The sequence below is a fragment of the Tenrec ecaudatus genome, chromosome 8 (genome assembly GCF_050624435.1).
Source record: "Tenrec ecaudatus isolate mTenEca1 chromosome 8, mTenEca1.hap1, whole genome shotgun sequence".
Taxonomy (NCBI): domain Eukaryota; kingdom Metazoa; phylum Chordata; class Mammalia; order Afrosoricida; family Tenrecidae; genus Tenrec; species Tenrec ecaudatus.
Genome location: NC_134537.1, coordinates 115,963,930 through 115,989,414, shown reverse-complemented (window position 1 = coordinate 115,989,414; position 25,485 = coordinate 115,963,930).

Genomic DNA, 25,485 nt, shown 5'->3' with positions numbered 1-25,485 from the left:
CGATGAAGAATACAGCTTTCCTCCAGTTCCTAAATGCTTCCCCCACTTCCCCTCCTCCCCCAACTATCATGATTCGAATTCTACCTTGCAAGACTGGATAGAGCAGAGGATGTACACTGGTGCAGATAGGAGCTGGAGGCACAGGGAATCCAGGGCGGATGATACCTCCAGGACCAGGGGTGTGAGGGGCGATACTGGGAGGGTAGAGGGTAAGTGGGTTGGAAAGAGGGAACTGATTATGAGGATCTACATGTGACCTCCTCCCTGGAGGACGGACAACAGAAAAGGGGGTAAAGGGAGACGTGGGACAGGACAAGATATTACAAAATAAAAATGTATAAATTATCAAGGACTCATGAGGGAGGGGGGAGCAGGGAGGGAGGGGAAAAATGAGGACCTGATGCAAAGGGCTTACATGGAGAGCAAAGGCTTTGAAATTAATGAGGGCAAAGAATGTACAGATGTGTTTTACACAATTGATGTATGTATGGATTGTGATCAGAGTTGTATAAGTCCCTAATAAAATATTTTTTAAAAAGGAAAAAAATAAATGTATTAACACGTGCACTTACATGAGCTTGAGAGAGCTACTTCAATTCTGAGTCACTGCTTTTTTATCCATAAATCAGATTGATTAGCAAGATAAAATACAGTAATCAGTATAAAACAGCAAACCATAGAAATGGATCAATTATTATTGCTGATTCTATTTATAAAGTAAATTTCAATATTGCAGTAGCCATTGTTCAGTCTCGTTATTTAACAACTAATACAGGAAGACGTACTACAGTAAATAGAAAAGGGATCAGGATTAGAAGACTCATTTACAAGCTGCAGGTGTGAATAATACAACCTTGCTTTCCAAACGTAACGGTGATTTGGAGAGCTTCCTGATGAAGGTAGAGAAGTATAGACTTCAGTGCAGATTACACCCGATCTTGAAGAGAATAAATATCCTCAACACTGGACCAAAACAACATGAAAATAAATGAAGAAGAAATTGAAGCTGTCACTAATTTCATTCTGCTTGGGTTAGTACATAACCAAGAAAGTCAAAGAATATACTATATTGAACAAATCTCCTGTAAAATACCTCTTAAGAGTTTTAAAATGAGAATCTATAACTTTGATGCGTAATGTTCTACTGACCCAAGCAATTTAATCACCTCACATACTTTCAAAATTTTGAGAATTAAAAAGTAAAAAGAGAAGAATTGATACATTTGAGTTGCGGTGTTGCCAAAGAAGACTGGATATACTATGCAAGATCAGAGGAACAAACACATCAGTCTTGGTAGGATTAGAGCCAGAATGCTCCCTAGAAGAGAGGATACAGATAATCCAACCCATTTAGTTTGAACATATCATTAGGAATTCGCTAAAAAAGAACATCATGTTTGGTGAAGCAGAGGGCCAAAGGGAGACATGGGTAGATGGACAAAAGTACCCCAACAATAGACTCCAGTATATCAACAATCATGAAGAAGGGCAGGATTCCACAATATTTTGTTGTGTTAAATCTATAGTATTCATGAGTAGTCACCAACTCAATGGATCCTACTAAAAGCGAAAACAGCATATTGTTGCAGTTAGTTCAACTAACAACCAAAGCAATATAGCAATTATTTTTAAGGAAAAGATGAGATTAAAGATATTAACAACATATATACTTGAGATAGTTAATTTATTGTGCCAGCTTGGCGACAAACACACATGGGATTAATTGAAGGGCGGTGAGATAAATGGCTCCGTGAGCCTCACCTTTCTTGTCTCTCGCTCTTTGATCATTGGGCCAGTGTGTGACTGCCTTACTTGTTCTGTGCCTCAATTTACAGGCTATTCTACCGGTGGACGCCTAGCCTGTGGACTGTGTCGCTGTAAGTTGAGGTCCCTTTACCCACTCAATTGAAATTTATATCTCTTCAGCTAGGGACTGACAGTTGATGACCTGACTGACATTTGGTGACCTGCCTTAGCTGTCTCTACAGAGGACTACCAGGCAGCCCTCAAGACTTGAAGGACTGCCAGTGTCTCGCAACTCTCTCACGGAAGTGAGTTGCACTGAGCCCTTTGTATTGCTTTATAATTTAACCGTTCATTTTTTGTATTATCTATCTGTTTATAATTTAACAGTTCATTTCTTGTGTTATATTTATCTATCTTTATATAAATATAAATATATATATATATAATTATCAGCAATCTGGTTTCTTCTCTCTGGTAAGCATTGAGCTGTGAACCACAGGTTAGAGGCTCAAACTCACCAGTTTATCCATGGGACAGAGATGAGGCTGCCTGTGACCATAAAGATTATAGTCTAGGAAATCCTATAATCCTGCAATATGAGTTGAACTCAACTTAATGACAGTGGGCTTGGATTGTTGTTTGTTTCACAATTAAGCAAGATTATATACATTCTGGAGAAAAAAAGAAAATTTTCTTGTACTTGCCAATACAGCTTTGAAAACAAAAAAATACTTTTTACCCGAGGAAAGTAAAATTGTTCTGAAATGTTTTGCTCATTATACCAATTTCTCCTCTGGTGAAAGTGGAAAGGATTGATAGATAGATAGATAAATAGAAGGTAGATAGATTGATATAGATAGATATAAATTAAACTCAGCCAAATTTCAGTAAACACATATTTCTGATGGCCACACCATTACTTCTGACATGATAACTTCATTCAGTTACAAAATATTAATTAGAAATATATGGGAGATTACAAGAAACATGTTTTAATTTTTTTACAGAGATCTTTTTCAAAACATAGTCAAATTATCAAATTACTCAACAAACTGAATCATCTACCCTCCTTAATGCACAAAACATGATACAACTAGATTGAAAACACATCTCTCATCTCAATAGATCAGCTCTATAATTTCAACATGTTTGTAGTAATAGTACCTTTATGAGTTGAATCATTTTATCAGTGCAGGGAAAATATAGGAAATCAATTTTAATTTAACTCACTTTATATATTGGAATAAATCCCACCTCCATGGTTATCTGGTTAAAGAGCTAATAGGAAATGAAATGTGGGTTTGCAGCCTCTGACTAGGAATTCAGGTTCCTATTAATTTTCCTAGAGTTAAAATAATGCTTATATTGGTTGTTGTATATATTCCCTAGGGAAATTACTTTTTAAGCTCTTAAATATCAAAGTTTCTCTTCATAGTTTAAACTTAAAAAATAGTTTATACCCTTACTAGTGAAAAACTTGGTATAATAATTCACAAGATCTTTAGAGATCTCTCTTATCTAGATTATACAATAACCTCTTTCCAGACGTCCTTCACATGTTTACATACCAAATAATATTAGCTCAAAAAAATCAAAGTGTTCTCAAAAGCTAAAGGAGTTTATGTTTTCAGTGAAAACAAAATGTTAATTTGGTCTACATATTATCTTTCTTGTTGTGGTGGCTTTGCAGGCTATTTTAACTATTGTCATAGATGACTGAATTGTGTCTTTCCAAAATATGTGTGGAATCCTAATCCCCCATCTATGGATGTAATCTCCTTTGGGAATGGTGTTTTCTTTGTTAGGCTAATGTATTCATCTTGGTCTAGAGAGTGTGTCTCAAATCTACGCACTTTTAAACTATAAAATAGGTAGATTAGGGACACAGAAGCAAGCAGGAATATGGAAGGAAAGATATCCCGTGAAAGTCTTCAATAAATATTGAGAAAAATGATACAAAATCTGAGACAAGGACTACTCCCTTTACCCCATCCTGGATCCTATAGAAGGATCCTTTCTCTGGGACGAGTTCCCTAAATTCTGATTTTAGTGGCACAGTGAATAATCGCTAGCTGCTAACTGAAAGGAAAATAATCAGAACCCAACAGCCTCTCTGTAGGAGAAAAGACCTGGTAATGTGCTTACGTAAAGGTTTACAGCCTTAGGAACATATTCTGTCCTATTTGGTCAGCGAGAGCCATAATTCACTTAACAGCACACAATAAAACTATGGGAAAATAAATTTCTATTCATTAAAATCACTCACATGTATTTTTGTCAGAGTTGTTTTTGTTAGGTGCCATTGAATCTGTTCCAACTCACAGCTACCTTGTGTACAACAGAATGAAGCAGTGCCCAATGAAACACTGCCCGGTCCTGTGCCACCGTCACAATCATGCCTGTACTTGAGCCCAGTGCTGCTGCCACTGTCAGTCCATTTTACTGAGGGCCTCCCTCTTTTTTGCTGGTCTTTGCTTTACCAAATATCATGTCTTTCTCCGGGGATTAGTTTCTCCTGACAACATGTCCAAAGAACATGAGACCAAGTCTCCACATCTTGCCTCTGAGAATTATTCTGTTTGTACGTCTCTTCCAAGACAGATTTCTTTGTCCTTTTGGAAGTTCACGATACTTTCAATAATTGGGGACCAGCACCCTAATTCAAATGTGTCAATTCTTTCTCAGTCTTCTTTATTCAATGATCAACTGTCACATGTATTGAATGGCCAAGAGCACCTAATCAGGCACCTCTGACACTAAACATTTTTCTGGTATTCTTTCCCGTCAGCCAAGATCTATTTGACACGAGCAGTGACAGCCCTTGTTCCTTACCCTCTTTTGAATCCGACCTGGGCCTCTGGAGCCTCCTGTCAACGCACTGCTGCAATCATTGTTGGGTGATCTTGAGAAAAACATCTTACTTGAGTGTGGTGTTAATTAGATTGTCCTATAGTGTGAACATTTTATTCATTCCATTGGGTCATCTTTTCTTTTGGATGGGTACAGAAATGTATTTCTTCCACTCAGTAGACCAAACCGCTGTCTTCTACATCTTCTGGCATAGATGAAGGGGGGCTTCGCTTGCTACATTGAAGCAATGTTGAGGCCTTTCTGTTGTTATTCCATCGATTGCTAGAGCCTTGTTTGGGGCTACCGCTTTTAGTGCAGCCAGAACTTCTTCCTTCTGTGCCCTTAGTTCTGGGTCATATGCTACCTCCCGAGATGGTGGAACGGTGACTAGTGGTTTGGGGACAGTGTCGGTGTATTCCTCCTGTCTTCTCTTGGTGCATCCTGCATCATTCAATGGTTTTCTCATAGAACTTTTCAATAATGCAACCTGAGGCTTGAATTTTTTTCCTGAGTTCTTTCAGTTTGAGATATGTTGAATTATTTCCTCTTTGGTTTGCTAGCTCTTGATCTTTGCAATTCCCTTACAATATTTACTCTGTCCTCTCCAGCTGCCCCTGGACACTGTCTGTTCAGCTCTTTGAGGCCATCATGTCTTCCATTTGCCTTAGTCCCTCTACAACTAACCGCAGGTTTCACAGTCTCTTCTGACATCCACTTGGACCTTTTCTTGCTTTCCTATCTGTTAATGACCGTTTGTTTTCTCCACGAATGGTGCTTTTCATGTCAACCCACACCTCATGAGGTCTCCTGTCATTAGTGTTCAATGCGGCAAGTCTGGCCTTGAGATGTTCTCGAAATTCAGGCGGCATGCAAGCAAAGTTATAGAAATAATTTAGTGAGTGTAACGGTGTATTTCTCTAGAATCGTTTCCTCTTCAAAGCAATATATGAGAATGTATCTAACCTTCCTGAAGAAGAGAAGCCGGGTGCTCCTGAAAGACTGGTGACCAACGAGGAGGAAGAGCACGGCAGAAATCAAACAGAACAGGGCAAGGGGAGGAACAGAAGCCGCATCCCCGCTGCTCTCCGCGATCCGGGTCACCCTGCTCTCCGCGATCCGGGTCACCCTGCTCTCCGCGATCCGGGTCACCCTGCTCTCCGCGATCCGGGTCACCCTGCTCTCCGCGATCCGGGTCACCCTGCTCTCCGCGATCCGGGTCACCCTGCTCTCCGCGATCCGGGTCAAGCCTCGGCTCTCCTCAAATGTGATGCACTCCTGATCAAACCAAAGAGGCTCTAAAGGCAGCGTGATTGCTGCATATTTACCTAGCATACAATTTAATTGTTTAATAATATGAAGAATAGTTGTGCGATTACCGCGGCAATTTTAGAATCTTTTCCTTTTGTACTCGTCGTTGCGAGCTCTCCATTTTGCCCGACTGTCTCCTGTCATATCCCTAGGCAATTACAAATCAAGTTATTTTCTCTATAAAACTACATGCCCTGGATTTCATATACCGAAACTCAGAAAACACTAAAAGAAAGCAAACAAATCCAACAAACATGACTAATCAAAACAGGAAAACCTCAATGAAAAAAGAAGAAAATATTAAAATCTTAAACTATTTTAAAATGAGTCAAAAAGGAGATCAAATGATCAAGTGTTACGTTTTAACCTAACTACATCTTCCATCATAGACTTACTGACAACATGGCTGTTAACATCCTTGGACTTGGTTCACAGGAGATTCACCAGATGCTTAATCCATGTGGGGACTCCCACTGTCATGTGTAGCCTTCAGCAAACTGAGAGTTCCTAATTGAAGATCTCAAACCATTCCCTCCTTCAGATTTGGATTCTATTATTTATAGTCCTTGGATTATTCAGGGTGGTGTGCTTCTTCCTTGTAAATATAGTTGAAACCTCACTTAGATGGCTGTTTGTTTTTAAAAACAGGTCTTTAACACACTGCTTAATTCACCCCATTTGTTAAAAAATTAGTCTATCGAGTATCTATTTGCGTTGAGTGAAGTGGAGGCTGAGGAGTAGAATTCTCATTTTGGTACAGGAAATGCCAGGTTCAATTCTTAGCCAGTGTTTCTCATGGGCAGTCACTAGCGAGAGACTTTCATGTTACTATGATGCTGAACAGCTTAGGTGTAAGCAGAGCTTTGAGAATGAGACTAGAAAGAAAAGGCTGATAATCTATTAAAAAAAACAGTCAATGAAAACTCTGAGATGCGCTCGGGAGCACACACACACACCCTGTTTTTACGTTAGTGAAAAAAATAATTAAAAGATAATGGAATTTTTCTATGAACTATTGAAAACCCTTCTATATGTGAGTGTGAGCATATATAGTGTGTGTGAAGGAATATATGCATTCATATATATAACATGATATAATATATGAGATACATAATATACTACATATGTATTACAAATTTAGGCCAAGATTTTTTTCTAACTCAGTTTTCCAGTGATGATATTGTTTTGTATCAATAATGCATTATTGATACAGAAAAACTACTCAGCTCGCCTACCCCATCATCTGTTGTAGCTGCACTACTCATTGACTGCCTAGAAATGGTCCCTACCTTGGCCCCCATGAGATGATAATCTGCTATTCTGACCATTCCTTTTTAGTCTCACCCACTTTCATATTTCCAATTTTCAAATTTAGTATTATAGTACATCTATTTTTATCCAGTGTTTTAAGCAACCTTCCAGCCCCATCCAGGTAGATAGTCCACAAAGATCAGCTTCGCCATCTTTTTTTTCTCTCCTCTCCAGTAAACGTTTTTAATGTTTACTTTCTCAGCGGCTGTCAACTGTTTATTTGCATTTTAAACTTCTGCCCAGAGATCTCCCTGCTGGATTTCTACACTTGGATGGCACAGGTCCACAAGGTGGATTGACAGCGTGAGGGCAGCAGTGGGCTCAAACATGTCCATGGTGAGGCCGCCCAGGGCCGGGTGGTGTTGCCACCTGGTGTCCACGGGGTCACTGGGAGTCAGAAAAGGCTCAAAGACTGCACAGCAGCACTGTAGCTCAGGAACACACACCGTTCACAATGTGCACACAAGGAATTTTATCAATTTCTTTCAAGAGTTGCTCCTTGCTTTGGGTTCCATTTCTCTAGATGGCATCAAAATCCCCATGGACTTCTACCAGGAGGGACCTTCCATGTTCCCACTCACCTCCCTCCAGTAAGTGGGGCCTAAATTCTGTTTATTTCACTTCCCATTGTCCCTGGAACCTAGCCCTTCCTTTCTCTTCCTTTCCTGCTGCCGCCGCGATACAGGATTTCACTGTTTCTTACTTAAAGCATTGCTGTCTAATTGACCTCATCTTTTAAAGCTCTTTCTTCCTTTAATATCCTCTGAACTGCCACTCAAACCGTCTCCCTAAAATGAAGCTCTTTCCATGAATCCCTTATTGGCTACAGAATAAACTCATAGCAGCCTTATAGAACAGGGCAGAAGAGACACCGTGAGTTTCGGACGGTGAAACTTCGCAGAAGCAGAAAGTCTCATCTTCCTCCCAGAGAATGGCTGGCGGTTTCAAATTGCTGACCATTGTGCCACCATTGATTCAGTAACTTCTTTAAGGTAATAAATATTGAACAGGGCTTCACATAGGAAAAGATTGTTTTTAGATTGGGGTATCTTTTGTGTTTCTGCTTGGAATTTATATATATATTCCTGTTCCATTTTAGTGACAGCATAACAGTTTTTGGGGAAATAATATAAGCAACCTCCATGTGGTCTTTCATAATTCAAATCAGAATATAATTAAACTACTCAATGGTACAGGATTTAAAATATTATTGTGATAATGGGACAATTCATACACGGGAAAACTTTTTAGATGAAAATATATGGATGTTCACATATACATTTACAAAAACGAAGTGCCTGAACTATATAAGAAAATGATGACGATTATACACAAAGGCACAAGATTCAATAGCATTCATTCACCACAGCAGAACTATGTCTACAGAAATGAGCCATGTCATAAATAGCTAAGACAATATGAGAGTGACAAATATATGGTAGTCTTTAGATGCCTATTGTTGGACAATCTCAAAAGCAAAATCCTTAAACCAAGTCCAGCGACTTAGAAATCCATCACCAGGGGTCGCAGTTCTTAATCTCTCGCTGGTGTCACAGCAGCGTTATGTACAAGTGTACTAGTGTTTCTTGCGGGTGTGCTTGTACTTTGGGAATTGTCTTTCTTTCCCTCCTGTTTGGAATCCCAATGATACACAGATTTTCCCTCTTACTGGTGTCCCACATAATTCTGAACCTTCCTTCACACTCATTTGTGGTTTCTGTTGCTTGTTCTTCTCATGGATTATAATCAAAAGATTTATCTACCAGCTCACCAATTCAGATGTTCATTTCTTCAATTTTATTACCTTTTTCACCATGTTTTATAATTCTTTTTTTATTATTCATCTTTTCGAATTCTGTTAGTAATTTTTCTTGTAAGGCTTCTAGTAAGTTTTCTAGTTTTTCTACCCTTTCATCTCAGGGACGGATTTTCCACTCATTGATGTTCTTTTTCTAATACTTCCTTAGCTTGTCAACTGCAGCCATTTCCTTAGTACTGGATATTGTTCACATGGTGTGCCTATTTCTCTGGTGGTGGTTGTTTGGGGGTGGGTAAGTACCAGTGTTTTCTGCTGTTTCCTCAGCATCTTGGTATAACTGATAGGAGTAACAGGGAGCCTGGATGAGGTGGAGGCAGTTGGCTCAGATGATCAGTGCAGGAAAATAATAATAGAAACATCAGAGCAAGTAGAAAAAGAAAGCAGGAAGAAGAGAGGAGGACTAGGGGGAAAGAGGGAAAGAATGAACAGGAAATAAATAGAAGGAAAAGGGGGGATGGAAAGTCTAGTCGTCATTATAGTTTTAAAAGTTTAAAGAATAGAAGAGAAGGTAGGACCAATCAAAAGGGAATTATAAAAATAGTAAAAGCTTATATTTTTTTAAAAGGAATTAAAAGTTAAAGCTATTGCTTTGTAGGTGAATCTAAGCTCTGCCCGGGATGGCTGTAGCTGGCGTGGTTGAGCAGTGTGCGGCTGAGAAAAGTTAGGGTGTCAAGAGGGGGTCAGGACCTGTGCTGGAAGCAGATAGCTATGGAGCAACTAACTGATAGATCAGTGGGGAGCAGCACCTAGGGGCCGAGTAGATCCAAGCACCTGTTTGCCGCTTGGACAAGCCAGGTGTTGGCTTAGGCAGGAAGTCAGCCCAGAGGCAAAGGGGTGGAGTGGAACAAGCTGGGGTGGAGGAAACAGCTCACATTCTGGGAGATGAGTTCACAAGGCAGCCTGCTGGAGTGCGGGTGAGGCACAGACTGTCTGGGAGAAGAGGCCAAGTTGGGGTTGAAAGGACACCGCTTAAGCCATTCAGGAGGTGAAGAGTTCTGCTAGAGGAAGCCTCAAAGAGCGAGCAGAGGGCGTACCATCCAAGAGGAGAGGGGGGCAGCACACCCCTCTGGGAGGAGAGGCAGTCCCTCTGACCTGTGTGGGGCAGCATGGGGTGCAAGGGACAGGGTTCACCTTCCAGGTGAAGCAGTCAAGTGGGGACCCCTAGGGAAAGGGTGAGGCAGGAGCCCTTTGGGATGAAATGCTGTTACTTTGCCATCTGCCATGGTCTAAATGAGGTGCTGGCTGTGTGAAGATGCCATCCCGAGCAAGCCAGGTATAAGCGCATGTGTGCATGCGAGTGTGTGTGTGTAGCATGGACAGGCAAGCAGGATGCATGGCAGTCAGGAGGCAACACAGTCGTGAGGGTCTTCCAAGCCCAGGGCATCTGCTTCTAGCCCCTGCAGAGGACAGGAACCTGTGCAGGCAGTCTGCGGTGCTGCATGTATGGCATGATGCGTGCTGCCCGGGAAATGAGGTGCCCTTGCAAACCTGCCATGGGTTGGCCAGGTGGGAGGGAGGGTTAGGCAAGCAGGTGGGAGGTAGGGTTAGGCATGCAGGTGGGAGGGAGGGTTAGGCAGGCAGGTGGGAGGGAGGGTTAGGCCCCTCGTGGGAATCTTTCCTACCCCTCCTCTTCAGCCCAATGCGATCATTTCTGGTCCTTGGAAGATTCAGGTTATATCATCTATTGAATTGTTCTCCAGGATGGCCTTCCTGTTTTCCTTTCTTGATGTTCCCCCGGATTTGGGGAGAGGGATTTATTCCCTGGGTTGTCCCTTGGACATCTTGGACTGGAACCCCATATCCATTTCTAAAATGTTATCATTTCCGTTATTTTAAGTTTTCTTTGAGTAAGCTTTTTCTCTTATCAACTTTCAATCCTCCTGGCCATATTTGACTATTTTAATGTTGTCAAAATAATTGGCTTCCCTTTAATGGGTAACAATCTTAAATTTTAGCCGTTTTGGAGTATATTTTTTGTCCTTGGGTATTGCTACCAGTAATATTCCTTCTGTGTTGGAAATAACTAATCCTTTTGTTTATTCCTTAGACAGTCTTTGTGACAATTAGGCTCAGTTTGGTGAGAGAGCAAGAAGAGGTGGGAGAGGGGTATGAGAAGAAGCTGGGTGTCATGGCAAACACAGTCACAGAGAGGGACTCATCTTCTACGGGACAAAAGAAGACAGGTTGCAGCATTTTTTTATTCCGTGTGAAAGCTCTGTTCCTTTTGTTTTTATTGTTGATGCTATGCCCAGAGACTGCCTTGAACTGGGAGTCAGGCCATTGGGGTCTGATCGCATTCATTTGTCTCTACTTGGGGTCACATTTTCTGCTGTCCAGTGTCAAAATATATTTATTCCATATATATCATCCCATATAATTATTTTCAATGGGAGACTTGGTTTACATCTACTTCAGTGACATATTTGAAAGCAAAGATCAATTCCCATTTGTTTTGGTCCTATCTATTATGTTGAAGTTGGGCTCAACAGTGAGTCTCAGAAGAACTAATTGGAGGCTCTGTGTAGATGGGAAGAATTATGGAATGATGGATATCTCTATTCTTCCAGTGGGAAGGGATCAGTAAGGGGGACATTTCTACCTACTGAGAGAAACACGATTGAGTTTCCTTAGGATGGAAGGATGCAAGTTTTGGGGAAATCACAAATGGAAAGGTGCTGAGAATCCCCCTTTATTCAGCATGTAATGTTTCATTCTATCCCCCATGTTCAGTCCTTGCCCCCCTACCAGGGATATTACATTTTTTTACAGCCTCCATGAAAAACCGCCACGAACTAGATGGCTTAAACAATAGAAAATGGAACTCTTAGAGGTCTAGAGACTAATGTTTGAAATAGAAGCCTTGTCGGGGGCATGCTCCCTCAGAAGTCTCTAGAAAATAATTATTATCTGTTTTTCCTTCCTTCTGGTAGCTCTCGATAATCCGCAGCTTTCTGACCTGCAGGCGCATCACTTCCGTTTGGATCTCCATCTCTCAATACCTTTCTCCTTGTGTATCTCTATGTGTTCTTTCTGGTCCCTTTTCAAGACAGGTCCATCCTAGTCGAATATGTTTTCATTCTGATGCCAAGCAGAGTGGTTCTTGCTCCGTGCATTGAGGCAGGTCTGACACATGGCCACCCCAGGTACCACAGAAAGAAACACTGTCCAGCCCAGCACCATCCTCCCAATTGTTATCTTTGAGCCATCATAAGCATAATGACATCTCCCAAGCTCTGTTTCTGTTGCACTCGGAGGTCCCAGTGGATACAAATCTGGGAATCAAATGTTTAGTTGAAGGTGGCTCGGTGGTGCTGTGGGTAGAGGTGGGCTGTTCACCACAAGGTGAGTGGCTGAAACCACCAGCCACCCTCAGGACAAGGATGGGATTGGCTGCTTCTGCCAAGACTAGCAATGAGTCGGGATTGACTCTTGGCAGTGAGGGCTGTGTAATTGAGATCTCTCTGTTTTGATGTCTCCAGGGAGCTGAGCTACACTCTTCGGGGTCCGTAAGGCAGAGGAGATGCCTCACATGGCCTATTGCTGCTAGCTCCTGAACGTGGAGAAGCAATGCTTGCCAAGGCTTCCACTGCCATCACTCCAACCTGACCACATCCATCTCTCACATGGATTTTTCCAGCTGCCTCCCTTTCCCCGTTTCATCTTTTATAGTGTAGTCATCACATAGTAGCTAAAATGACCCTTGTCAGCCACAAGTTTTCCTTATCCGCCCTCTGCCATCGTGTTGATTCGGACTCATAATGGTGCTGTAGGTAGAGTGGAAATGCCCCTTTGGGTTTCTGAAGCTGTAACTCGCTATAGGTGTAGAAAGCCACGGAGTGGTTGATTGTTTCCAACTGCTGACCTGTCCATTAGCCCAGTGTGGAATTCACTGGGCTGCAAGGATGCGAGGGGATAAAACACAAACTTCCATGTTCTTGCCCTTTCTTCTAGCTTCTCCAATTACCTTTATCACAACCTCCTCTCTACCAGAGGAAACTCATACTGACTGTCTGCAATCCTTGAAGTGTTCCTTCACAGCCTTCATCTGGGTCTCTGCTCCAATATGATCACCTCACAGAGACCCGCTCTATTTCCCCATTCATTTTTCACTCTCTCTTCTGGCTACTCGACTCCCATCTCTATTCACTGATACTAATTTATGTTTCTTCATAGCACTTCCTACAACCCAAACTTGCAGTATTTAATTATTTGTCTGTTCTCTGGTCGCTAGTACCTCATGTAGTCTCTCTAACTAAAATGGCAGCTTCATGAGGCAGGAAAAAATGCCTCCCTTGTTCTCGGCTGCACTTACAGTGTGTAGAAAATATTCTTGTTAAGTAATGATGCCTTAATAAATATTCATTTAGATGAGTGATTTAACAGTCTTTGCCTGAAATTTAATAGCACGCTGCTTTGATAATATAATTATAGAATTGTTTCAACCATTAGGATGAATTAAACAAAAAGATTCATTCCCATTTGAAGTAAATGCACCTTATACAGCACATGAATAGTTCAACATAGTAAAATTACAAAGGCAGGCACCCCATTATCTTACTCTCTGGAAAACTGTGGGCTTCTGGTCTGACAAATTCTCTGACACAAAAGTCCCAAGCACGTTACAAATCCACCAGAGCGTTTTAGCTCATCACATACTCATATATCAGAAAAGGATATATTTCTATGTTGAAAGAACATTGAATCACTTTTCTTGAAATCTTTAATCTCGCCTTTTCATTTACTGTAAAAATTAAGTGGACTTTATGTAGATTGCTGATCTATATTAATCAGAGTGTCAACTGGTCAGGAGATGTCTAAGACAGAAAGTGTTAGTGGAGAAGATGTGAGAGGAGGAATCAAAACATCTATTTCTTGTCCACTCGTGACCCTAGCCAGTCGGGTCAAACCAGGCAAGGCAGTTGACCTCACAGAACTCAGGATGATGGCCATAACTCTGTGTGGATAAATGTGTGTGTTCATGGGCTAACTTGTGTGGATTTAAAAGAGACAGAAAAAATACAAGGGATGAAGAGACTTTAAAACCCTTGGTACTTAAAATATCAAAGTATATTAACGCTAATGAGTTGTGGAAGCTAACCTTCATCTACTACTTAGGTTTTCAGGAACCCTGGTAATACCGTTGATTCAACCGACAAGGCTGATTAACTAAAGGTGTTGATTGGAACCCAGAAGCCACATCGCAGGAAAGCAACCAGGCTGCTTCTGTACATATTTACAGTCTTGGGAACTCTGATTTGCAGGGTCCCTGTGACTCTGAAGTGATTCGATGGCAGTGGGTCCATTTGAGTTTGGGATTACATTCCAAGCACACTCAGTGCTTACATTCATTGTCTTTGTTAATTTCCCTATCGGCCATACAGGATAGCTATAGTGACCACTCCTATCATACACAGGAGCAAACTGAGACGTCCAGGAGTTAAGTACTTGAACTAAGTCATTCAGTTAGAGAGTGAGTGTCAGACTTCATACCGAGCCACTCTGCCTTCCTTCTCCGGCTTCTTACCACCGTTTGGTCTTAGTGCACATACAAAGCCTTACAAGACGTTTTGGCAGATGTTTTTGTTCCTTTCAATTCCCTATCAAATTAGATAAGTTTGTAAAGTCCCACGTAGTCTCTGTCTTGTCATAGGGCCCCATTGAGTAAATGACATTTCTTCCTTTTGAGACACAATCCTGCCTTTTTCAGACTTGTTTGAAAGTAGACAGTTGTTTTCTTGCTTTTGTTTTTCCACTGTAGGTACTTTCAGTTCCAGTGGCCAACAGGTCATTCGGCTGTGTTTATGTTTGTAGCAATTGAGAATGGTCTGTGCGTTTTCTGCTAACATGTTCCACCACGAGAACAGTGAGTAATGCTAACAATAGGCGTCACCAATTTTGTTCTTTTCTAATTGCCAAAAATTACACTAAGGACTACAGAGCCCTGGTGATATGGTGGGCTGTGTGTTGGGCTACAAGGTCAGCAGTTTGAAACCCCCAGCCACTCCATGGGAGGAAGATGTGGCTATCTACCCTGCAAGATTTACACTCTCCAGAGCCCAGAGAGGTAGGTCTACCCTGTCCGATCGGGTCACTGTGTGCCTGAAGTGACTCCAGGGCCATGAGTGAGCAAGTGATAGCGAAGACTTGCTCTGTATTAGCCAGTTATCAATTGACCCAACATTTTTAAAAGCCATGTGCAACTCTTTGGAGCAAAGCATTTTTGTCCACTTCCTGGGCTTGCTGATGGGGGAAAGGACACACCCATCGATAATCACCAGCAGCTTCCCTTCCGTGGACGATATTCTTGCACCCCGTCAGAGAGAATGAGCAAAGCGTGTGCTTGTCCTCAACTAGCCTTTTAAAAGTAATACAAAATGCACTCCTTCCTCATGTACAAAAGAAGCATGTCTTTATTTTCCCTACTCTCCTTAAGGAAATAACTCATGTGGGATGAGAACGTATTTGGTAAAGATCTCTTGACCCCCCTTAAAATAGCTATCCCCAAGGGACAGACTAAAGAAGGTTCTTGTTATGGGGCAGAGGGGGTCTCTGAGCTACTGATTATCAATATAGATTACTTTGTGCCATAATAATGTTGTGTTTTCCAATCTTTTTAATACTCAAAGAAATATCTAAGGGGGTGAGGAAATAAAGTGTTTTCTTGCAGAAAGCATACGACAGTGTATTATATGCATAATGAATTGAACAGAATGCTTCTGAAAAGGATCTGGGGCTGTGATCATAAGCTTAAATCCGAGGCTCTGTGAGCCTGGAATGTTGCTTCCACTGGAGATGCATTTGCCAGCGATGTCCAGCAGAGTGATTCTCTACCCAACATACAACTCTCTGCAAGTACTGGGTTTGGGCCTGCCAGACCATCTTAAGCAATATTTTCATTCATTCAAAAAATCAGAATCCCAGCAGTTTGGTTACCACTTATCAGAAGTTTGGAGACAATAGACAATTTTGAACAACTTATTTACTGATACTTTGGCACTGCATACTTATGGTTGAGCCCTTAGAAACACCGGTGGCAGCAGTGTCACCTACACAGGGTTAGCCTTCATTTTCCAGATAAGAAGTAAGCAAATATGGGAAGAAACACCTTGACATAAAATGACTCTGCTAGGCATATTCCCAGTTATGTAAAAATCAAAAAGATAGGGTTCTTACTGTTTTCCTAGGGGGCACTGGTGGGTTGGTGGTATAATTCTCTCCTACCATGCTCTGGTGGTGCTGTAGGAAAAGAGGTGAACTGTTAACCCCAATGTCATTGTCTCAAATCTGCCAGCAGCTCCTTGGGAGAATGATGAAAGGCTGTCTTCTTCCTTTGATACCCAACAACTTCAAACACTATACACTGAGTTACTATGAGTCAGAATCAATTCAATGGCTGTGGGCTTTGGGGTGGGGGTGGAGGCCAACTAGGAAACCCAGGCTGCACTATCAGATAAGGCATGCTGAGAAGGTTTCAGCATAGATTTCAGACCCCGACAGGCTAGGAAGAAAGACGTGATGACCTTCCCCCCAAAACCCAGCCAGCAGGAACCCTAAGGACCACCATAGTCCCCACTATGGCTGATCTTGGGGGTGGGGGTGGGGGGGGACGGAAGCTGGCAGCACTCCACTCCATCATGCATAAGATCCCTGGGGGTCACAGACTGAGTCCTCAGCAGGGAACAAGAGCAGTTTTTCCTCAGGCTGAAAGATTTTATCTTCTTATAAAAATAATAGACTGTATTTTTTTCTTTGAATTGTCTATTATTTTAATTAGAAAGCGGGGGAAATTTCTCTCTTGCTAAATTCCCTCATCCCTGTTGAATGGTAATGACTAGTTCCCAGCTGTCAGTGCAGAGATGACACTGGCAGCTTCCTGGGTCACATGGGTGGTGCGATTGCTCCATGGCAAAGTCAGAATCTTCTGCTTTCCTCCAGAACAGAGCAAATTAGGAGGAAGGTGAAATGAATAAGTCTTCATTAAATTCCATAAAAGAAAATCATAAACTGCTTACTTACACTGTACCACTCAAATTAAAAGGAGAGTAGCTCCTTATTACACCAGAAGATAAGCTGACTTTTTAACAATCGGGGAAAGTCCCTTAGAGAGTAAATACTCTAATTTCACACCTGCCCCAAATATGTCAGGAGTGATCTACCTTTTACATCTGCAACATTACTTTGTCTCACTGTGGAATGCAGTGGGTTACATTTGAAGTCAAGTTGTTAAATATAACTTTCAGACTGCTTAAAATTCTGCTTCCTCATGATACATTCGAGCTTTCTCCTTTTCTATAAACTTTTCTCTTCACTCTTGTTGGGGGTTCATACAGCTCTTAAAACAATCCATCCATCCATCCAATGTGCCAAGCACCTTTGTCCATTTGTTTCCAGCATCACAACAACACACACGCCAGCACAGTATGACAGACTGACAGACAAGTGGTGGGACATAAAGTCGAGTAGTTGAAAAGCATGACTAAGGGGATAAAACCAATGCTGAAGAGTCCCTGGTGTAATCACCCCAAACCAATACTTATTCTTTGCAATTCCCTCTATTCAAACATAAATGGTGACTATACATGTGGAAATCACCAAAAAACACACAGGAATCAAATAACTAAATCTGTGGAAAGAGAAAATGGAGAAGCTCATCAGTCAGGACAAGACCAAGAATAGACCAATAAATTTTAAAAATCCATGAGAGCAAAAGGTGAGCAGTGAGTATATTCCATCTAAATTTAGAAGCCATCTCTATAACGGATTTGATATATCAAACACGAATGACTGAAGAACAGATTGTTGAGAGATAACACGAAGGACAGCAAACATGGAATCTATCAACAACAGTGGTAATATTCAGAAAGATTAACACACCCTAATAATAGTCTAAAATTGATGGAATATACACTTTCTCAGACTAAATCAACAAGCACTGTACTGCTTTTACAAATATATGTGTATTACTGATATTGCAATATGTAAAATACCTTAAGACTGCAAAACCTTTAAAATACTCCCTTCCTATACAAGCAACACAAATATATCTGAAATTTGAAATTTGAAAGAGCTTCTTTCCTTTTCTGTCTTTTTATTGTTATTATTATTTCAAAGCTCCAAGACAGCAAGAAGAGGAATTTTAGGTACCATATATATTCAAGTATAAGCTGACCCAAATATTGGCTGAGGAACCCACTTTTACCACAAAAACTGCATTAAAATGTGCTGAAAAACTTGGCTTATACATGAGTGTATACAGTATGTAACAGAGACAAAGCATCTTCCGACAACAGTGTCAAGTCTGAAAACATGCTCCAACTCCCCCTTCCTTCATGCCCCCACTTCACAATCTTCCTCGCCGATTGCCAACACTGGGCGTTGGCTGCTCGAGATGGTGAAATTTCCTTTAGGTCTTTTCTTATTTAAGTCACATGACCGATGTCTGCGACTTACATTTTAGCCAGGACGTAAATAGAAAGTAATCGAAATATGAAATTGGTGTTTGCTAAAGTAGAGGAAACCAGAATGGTCTAGTGAGGCTGCAAAAGCCAATACCTCCACTTTATCCTGGATTATGGGTTTCAGAACATTTTTAATAGCCAGGGTATGGCAGGTACTGATTTTATTTTCTGAAAATGGGTTGGTAGGTCAAACACATTTGGAAACCCAGATATTAAATAAATCATGTGAGGAGGTTTCCAAAAGTGTGTGGCATGACTTCTTGTCTCTTAACTCCATTTTTCCATGAAATTTTGGAGGTCTCATATAACTGCTTTAAAATTTCTCTTAGTGCTCTTGTGTTAATTATGACTCATAGACCCCTGTTGCTGTTAGGTTCCAGGGACGTGGTTCTGGCCCACAGCAACCTGGTGCATAACACAACGAATCATTTCTCGGTTTTGTGCCATCTACACAATGGTTCCAGTGCTTGAGCCCATTGGTAACCACACTACCAATTCACCACTTTGAGAGCCTTCCTCCCCTCCGCTGCCCCTCTATTCACCAAGCATGATGTCCTTCCCCTGACCTGGTTGCCTCTCTCCTGACAGCCCGTCCGACGTATGTGAGACAAAGTCTCACTACCTTTGCCTCTAAGGAGCACTCTGGCCATACTTTCCCAAGAACAAGCCATTTGTCATTTTAACCTTCTTTCTTTTTTGAAATAATTTTATTGGGGCTCTCACAGCTCTTATCATAGTCCATAATCAATGGTATCAAGCACATTTGTGCATATGTTGCCATCATCATTTCCCAAATATTTTGTTTCTACTTGAGCCCTTGGTATCAGCTCCTCTTTTCCCCCTCCTTCTACCACCCTCCCATCCTCATGAACCCTTGATAAATAATAAACTATTATTATTTTCATATCTTATACCATTCACTGATCCCTTCACCCACATTTCTCTTGATTGTCCTCCAGGGTATGAGGTGGTGGTTATACGTTGATCATTGTGATCGGTTCTCCCTTCTTCTCCCTTCTGCCCCCACTTTCTCCCTGCCCTCATGGTATCACAACCCCCATAACTGTTCCTGAGGAGATCCTCTGACGTGGATTCCATGTGTTGAGAGCTCTTATCTGTACCAGTGTACATGCTCCAGTCTAGCCAGATTTGTAAAGTAGACCTGAAGTCATCATAGTGGGGGAAGGAACTGTTAAATAACTAAAGGAATGTTATGGGTTTTGTCTATTCTGTACTGCACTCATCCCTTCCTTGTGACCTTTCTGTGAGGGGATGTCCAATTGTCAACAGATGGGCTTTGGGTCTCCACTCTGACCCCCTCATTTGCGTCTATATGATTGTTTGGGGTCTTCTGATGCCTGATACCTGATCCCATGACAACTCGGGATCACCCAGACTGGTGTGCGTCTTCCATGAGGGCTTTGTTGCCTCCCTGCTAGATGGCCACTTGTTTAACTTCAAGCCGTTCAGACCCCAGATGTTGTAAGTCCATAGAACTTTCAATATTCTTTTTTAGCCCCACAATTCAAACACAATTCTTTTTCCATCTTGCACATGCATATGAGTCAGTTGAAAATTCCCTGGCTTGGGTGAAGCCCAACTTAATCCTCAAAGTAACGTCTTTGCTTTTCAGTACTCTACAGAGGTCTGTGCAGATTTTCCTGAACTCTTGACTGCGGTTTCCATGGGCATTTTTTTGTGGATAGAAATGAGACAAAATCCTTGACAACTTCAATCTTTTCTCCATTTTTCAAAATATTACCTTTTGGTCCAGTTATGTGGATTTTGGTCTTTTTTTACATTGAGCTGTAATCCATAATGAAGACTGCAATCCTTGATCTTCCTTGGCAAGTGAGTCAAATCCTCTTTTTCAACAAGCAAGGATGTTATCTGCATATTGCCGGTTGTTGACAAGCCTTCCTCCAGTGCTGATACCACATTCTTCTTCATGTTAATTAGCCAGCTTCTCTGATGAGCTATGCAGGATACAGTTTGAATAAGTAAGGTGAGAAAATACAACCCTGTCTCACCTTTCTTGATTTTAAACCATGCAATATTCCCTGGTTCTGTCTACAAAACTGCCTCTAGATCCATTTCAAGTCTGTATGGGCACAATGAAGGGTTCTGGAATTCCCATTCTTCTCAAGGCTATGGGTAGTTTATGATCCACACTGTTGAATACCTTGGCATAGTAAATAAAACACAAGTAAACATCTTTATAGTATTCTGTTTTCACCAGGATCCATTTGATATCAGCAATGATATCATTTGTTGCATGTTTTTTTCTGAATCCAGCCTGAGCCTCTGGCAGCTCCCTGTCAATGTACTGCTGCAGCCGTTGTTGGATTATCTTAAGCAAATTTTACTTGCATGTGATATCAATGATATTGTTCTATAATCTGAGCATTCTCTTTGTTCACCTTTCTTTGGAATGGGTACAAATAGGGCTTTCTTCCAGTCAGCTGGCCAAATAGCTGTCTTTAAAATTTCCTGGCATAGGTGAATGAGGGCTTCCAGTGCTTCATCAGCTTGTTGGGACATTTCTATAGGTATTTCATCAACTTCTGGAGCCTGGCTGTTAGCTAATTCTTTTGGTGGCATTTGAACTGCCTTCATCACCGGTGGTTTTTGCTTGTGTGACTTGTGTGCTATGTAGCAACCCAACAGGATGGATGGGGCTGCTCCTGTAGGTTTGGTTTCTGAGACTGTAAATCGTTATGAGACTGAAAAACCTCATCTTCCTCCTACAGAATGGGTAGTGGGTTTGAGCCACTGGTTTTGTTTAACTAACTTCTTAACCAAAACTCCTTATACAAGCTTTTAGATATGTGGGAAATATTTCGGAGGGCGGGTGGGGAATAAAGGCCAATTAAGGGGCATCTGGACTACAGAGTGAAGAGGTAGCAACTTTTAATAAATTGGTCACAGAAAATCTGAACGAAATGATGACATATGAGCAAAGATTTCATTTCAGTTACATGTAAGCAAATATTTACTTTCAGTTAAGATAGGGCAGAAGCCTGTTGGAAAACTGATTACTCAATCAATTAACTGGGTAATGTTATTACTAAATGTTTGAATTCCATCAGCATTGACCCACTTTTTTAATGTACCTAATATAGGACAGCCATGAAAGCATAGCAAATTCATGCACCTCATTACCTCGCAGAAGGCCAGCCTTTTTGATCAGATCTTGTCACAGCAGGTCTTTTCAGAGGGTATTTTTTATTTGAAAAGTTAATAGGTTGTAACTCCAAATTTGGGGGATTAACTCTTTGTTTCAGTAAACGGTTTTGGAAAGAAGGCTGTGACAGAGCTGAATTGGTTGGTATTGCCCCACCTGCTCATCACTGACAACTTCGTTCTGTTGTTTTAAAGGAAATAGAAGTGCAACCTTCACCCAGGCCCATCCAGACTCGGTAGTGGGAGGGATCCCCCTCAGAGACTCTTTCATTTGAAATCCAATTCTTCAAAATTTTCCACAGTTGTTGCTATTGCTGCTTGCTGTGTAGTCAGTGCCAACTCGGGGCGGGCAACAGTGTGTATTAAAGAGAAAGACCAGCGTGTTTTCTTGGTTGTTATCTCAATGGAACGTGGTCACCAGAACGACCTTCCCAGCCAGATCTGGGAGGGTGCCCAGCACCCGCATTGCTTTCAAGTCCAGACCATTTTTTGTTATCTATGGATCTTTTTTTGCTAACTAAAAATTCACAGAAAGGCTTTCAAATTTCACAAACATTTATTTTAATCAATATTAACAATACAGTAAGCATTGCACTTACTACTGGGCAATGACATGTGTCTAGGCAAACAGGCTACTTCAGCTGTGTTATTGGTTTCTGTTGCAGACAGTCTATGGGACCCTGGCTTCTTCCATGTTTAATTCTGAGAGACCATTTGATGGAACCAGTGTGCGGTTTTGATGAACTGCCACTGGAAGTGCCTTTTAAAGCATACACACCTCCCAGGCCCGTTTGAGTTTGGAACATTAACTATAGAGCAAACAAGTCTTCATGGATTCTGTTCATCATAAGAGGAAAAAACCTGGGTTGTAAAATAAAACAGTAAAGGTTATTCTTTTTACAGAGAATGCAGGCATGGGATGAAAAACTGCCACCTTTTTTCTCAGTTGCTGCTGTCCTTGATGGTGCTTTACACGGCCATGCCCTGGCAAGACACTGTATAAATGGAATCTCGCCAGCATTTGTTTATTACCTCAATTCAGGAAATACTGCAAATCACTAATATGACCAAGATTAAAGAGAGGCTTTCCTTCTTTTGAAGTTTCCCCTCCATGAAGTTCTGGAGAAGCGGCTCCTGTCATAACCTTCTGGTGATTCACTGCATCTGTTCTATGAATAAGATGTTCTCCTTCTGGGTATGGGACATAACTTGGCCTGCTGGGCATTCGCAGCCTGTCTGGAAGGTGGAGAATGATTTTAGAGCACTCTTCTCCCATTACACTCGGTAGCAAAGGCTTCAGAGTTCCTTTCGTGTGGGTGCGGGTGGATGGGTGTGGGTGCGCAAAGGTGTTGTTTATTAGCAGATAGGATCGGTCAATTCTTCTGTCTAAAATAATTTTTCTTTATTGTCCTTTCAACCTGTTGGTATTCTGACAATAAGTGAATGCTATTTTTAAAACTAAGTTTAATTTTGTTTTTAAAGAGTTTTATTGGAATACAAGCCACAAATACAACTCAGTAGTTCAGTCATATAAAGAAGAGGTGCACAATCATCACAATTAAAAATAGTTTTGTTGCCATATATTTCATGTCTCATACAATGTAATGGTTCCGTCATCAAGAGCTGGGCCATCATCACCGCAACCAATTGCAGAACATTTTGTCTCATGCTCCTTGTTAGCTCCCCATGTCCCATCCTCTCTGCCACCCCTTTGGTAATTACTAATCCACTTATTCTGTGGTTCATGTACAGAAAACTACACACCCAAACAGTTAAACAAACAAACCAGGTTTGTTTGTCAAACTATGTTGACAAAACACAGAAAAAACCTGAATCCGAAAGAAAGTCGAAAAACGGAAACAACCTTGAAATGGCTCAAAAGGGAGATCCAATGATATGACAGTTTAACTGAATTACATCTGCCCTAATCAACTTCACAATGCTGTCTGCTAGCAAGGCTGTTCACATCCCCGGACTGTGGTCACAGGGCATTCCCTGAAGGTTTGACCCAGGTGGGACCCTGCAAGTAGATTTTGAGCCTCCACTGTCATCCCTAGCCTTCTGCAAACCAGGGGCTCGAAATTTAAGTTCTGATACCATTCTCGCTTTCAAAAGTAGAGTTTATTGTTTACAGTCCGTAGATCACACAAGCTAGTGTGAACGTAGTTGATGTTTCACTTAGATGGCTGCTTGTTTGAAAACAAATCTTCAAGACCCCAAGCACTATTCTTTCTCATAGTAGGGCATCATCTGATTTTTCACCATGTTTGTCTAGAGCATCCATACCTACAGTGATTACTTACTGAGGTTAAGTATAGAGTACAGCCACGACATAAACACTAATTGTCCTTAGATTGTGACTAGAATTGAGTTTCAGCCCCAAATCCATCCATATAACTGTAGTTATATATGTATTGGTTAACTTTAGAGATATTACTATTATTTGATATAAAACATTATAAATCATGCCCGTGGACACTAAGGTAATTTTATTAATAGTGTCATTTATTTAGCCAGTGACATCGAATGTAAAATACTGTTGAGAAAAGGATGTAATCAAATCCAAGCTGGCTTCAGACCATGATGTGAGAATGGTTGAATCCTCCAGATTAAACTCCTAAGTGACTGGACACTATTTACATTAACAATGCGGGTTAGTGATAGGGCAAAATACCAATAACACTCGTTCACAAAGGCCGAACCAGACCTAATGTCGGTCATCAGAAAGCGAGAAGGGTGTTAATATAATCAATGGAGAATAGTTCCAGGTCACCCTCTATGGAACACACTGGACACATGAGATCCGAATCAAAGTCCAACAACTGCCATTCCATGCCCTTGTATAGCAGTCATCTGCTGCAACGCCAGTAGGGCCTTGCAAGCTGCAGTCTACGGGAGTCTGTTGGTTCTCTAGATGTGCTACCAGTGGGCTTTCTACATGATGTCCCTCTGCTGTGATCTATGAAGGATATGGTGCCCCTCGAAAGGACAGAGTGTAAAGTCCCAGTCGTCTGTAACACACGTCTAGGTCAGAAGGGACTGGATAGAAATAGGTCCAAAGTGTCAAATCAGGAGTATAATACCAGGTGCACTCTCCCCTTGAGTTCTAATGGTCTTGCTAAGATCTTTTCCCCCCTATGGGATGTTGTTCCATCGATTATACCCGCCAACAGAAGTGTAATTGCTTTCTCTGAGACATACATGCACCCCGAGGTTCATCCACGTCATGAGGCGTTTCATGATTTCATGGCTGTTTTGTAAGGATTCCGAGTAGTGAACATAGAATTAGGAAGACGGAAGAATTGATGTCTTCAAATTGTGGTGCTGTAATGAATCTTGACTGTACCAGACACTGCGAAAAGAACAACTTTGTCTTGGAAGAAATAGCCAGAATGCTACTTAGAGGAAAGCAGGGTGACAAGGGGGACCCTTGTCCAGTTCTCATTTTCAGGGGAAATTTTTCAGATTTTTTCCACACAGTGTGATCTTGCCTGTTGGATTTTTGGAATTTCCCTTCTATTGCTATTTTGTTGAGGGTTGTTATCAGAAAGGGGTATTGGATTTTGTCAAATAATTTTTCTGTATCTATTGATATGCTCATGTGGGTCTTATCCTTTACCTTATTTATGTGGTAGCTCACCTTGGCTGTTATTCAACAGCTATTCTTGCATCCCTGATATGAATCCCCCTTTGACATTATCAGTTATTTTTTGATGTGTTGGGTTATTGGCCAGGATTTGTTGATCGTTTTTGTGTCTATGTTGATGAGGGCTTCTTGGTCTTTGGTTTTCTGTCTCTTTGGGGTCTTTG